Source organism: Ylistrum balloti, unplaced genomic scaffold (assembly GCF_031769215.1).
Source record: "Ylistrum balloti isolate Yb309-2 unplaced genomic scaffold, AGI_CSIRO_Ybal_v1 Utg369758, whole genome shotgun sequence".
Taxonomy (NCBI): Eukaryota; Metazoa; Mollusca; class Bivalvia; order Pectinida; family Pectinidae; genus Ylistrum; species Ylistrum balloti.
This window is the reverse complement of record NW_026781958.1, coordinates 2,363,571-2,365,840: the sequence shown is the minus strand read 5'-3', so window position 1 is coordinate 2,365,840 and position 2,270 is coordinate 2,363,571.

The following is a 2,270-nucleotide window of genomic DNA, read 5'->3' as shown; positions in this document are numbered from 1 at the left end:
TCACGCATTAACTTAAGATAAACATTTTTAAAAATATTTACATTAAATTTCATTTATCTAATCATTTGAATTAGCCATAATGATTTAAATAAAATGATATAATCTCTCCCAGAAACCGCACCAGACCAATTAGCTTGAAATCACGGTGTCAATATTAGTGGGGATAATCACCTACAAACCGCACCATACCAATTAGCTTGAAATGAGTTTCAATATTTCTGAGAACCAAATTTTCTAGTGCCATATCTCAATATCAAAGTTTGGACATAACCCTGATTATTTTCAGTATGGCATAAAACATGAGTTCGGTGTTCCTAGACACAAACAAGTATACAATTTCCTTTGCTACCTTGCATAAGTCGGCTCTTAATGATGTGCTCAATGCGACAAAGCAAATGGAAGCGATCCAACACATCTCCGTCGCCTTTAGCTTTAGGAAGAATACATCATGTGCATTGTGCAATCGATGTTTGTAGAATATTTCGTTCTTGATTGCATTTAAGACACACATGTAAAATTATCATATCTGGAATCATATAGTGTCATGAGCTACACTAGTTTGTGAAATCACTTTAATATCCGCGTGACAGTAATTGGGACTGATAAGTTCCATTTATTTCTCAATTAACTTTCTCTAATTACGTAAGTAAATGTGAAATAAATTGGACTATTAACAGCCATCTACCATAAAAAATAAAATTTTTACAATGAAAATGTCAATTAAATGACATATTTAAATGTCAAAGCTTTAAACTCCATCAACTTAACTATACACGTTATAAGCAATTATCAGACTGTTTACATATGGCACCTACTTACAGTGAATTAAACACTATTTCATATCAGTATTTTTTACTCAGTTTCCCTATCACTTATATTTTAATATTTGCTCAATATCACGATCTCGAACGAGTAAAATATTACAAGCCCTATGAACAAAAATTGAAATTCATTTTTTATAAGAGGAATAACACCAGGGGATCAGATATGCAAAGAATACTTTTGTATTCCGTGTGTAATATTATTTCATAAAGCTATACTATCATATTGTAGGGTCACACAATTAAAAATGATTTAAAATTAAAAACGACTTAGTTTCAATATTGCATGTAAAAAGCGTTAAATTGGATACAGGTGGCAGAGAAACTAGGTTTAATCTGTTTTATGTAGTTTACGTCTTTATGGTGTGATCCATTTGAATCGTTACCAAGACACTTTAAAATTCGGATGATCACATAGCTGACAAATATAGATACGTGTTAAACGGCCAGAGAGACGATTTAGCGGGAAAAAGTCGGTCCAAGTAAAGGTCAGCAGATTTCCCAAGGGAAGGGCGCTATACCAGGTCGCTTGTGCTTGTAGGATATTGTCATCAATAATTTGTAAATTGATCGATACCTGCCTTCGGTGACAATTTTTCAGTTATGTACCTCCAACGCAAAAGAGTCATCAGCTCCCACGTTCTATATATAAAAGGCGAGGTACACTAGAACGCGAAGATATCTCCGTAAATGCGCGACCACATCGCGAAACCAGCGTCTGCCAATAATTACCTGTACGAATTATATTCACGTGTAATTCCTAATTCTATTCATAGCAGGAGTTATGACTAAGTGACATAACATCTCTTTGATATATGATTAGGCAGAGAGACTGCGCGTGTGTTAGTAGCACACGTGTATACACGTGTCAACCAATTACCCGAGAGCTAGAGGACCATGTTTTACTGCATTATTTGCCTGTTAATTGATGTAAAAATCGTTATACACTTTCTCTCCCTCCAGTAACCAGTTGATCCGTCGCCAATTGTGACGTTCCTGTGTATGTTGTCACAGTAGGATATATGACGCACCAAGTGCATGTCAACATGATTTACATCCTCTATCTTATGGTCTAGTGAAAGCACTCGCGACTGCATAGTTGTCGTAACTGTAAAAAAAATCACGGTCGAATAATGCTCATTATATGTCTTCCAAATCGCAGCAATGAAACATCGACTTCAAAAAACTCAAACCTTTAATTTGGCTATGCCAACATACTGTTTCGGAAATACTGGAAGATTTTTATTATGTTTGTTGCATGTTCAGATAACGTAACATTTTAATAGAGCGAGTAAAATTTTACTATATAGGCCTATTAGGACACCGCAGTTGTAAACCGTAACCCCTCATTGGCATTCCAGGCACACACGGCTTCAAAGTTTCCTCTCTCGTGCATTTGATATCGTATACATTGCTAATAATACACACTCAGATTGCACATGGCAATAA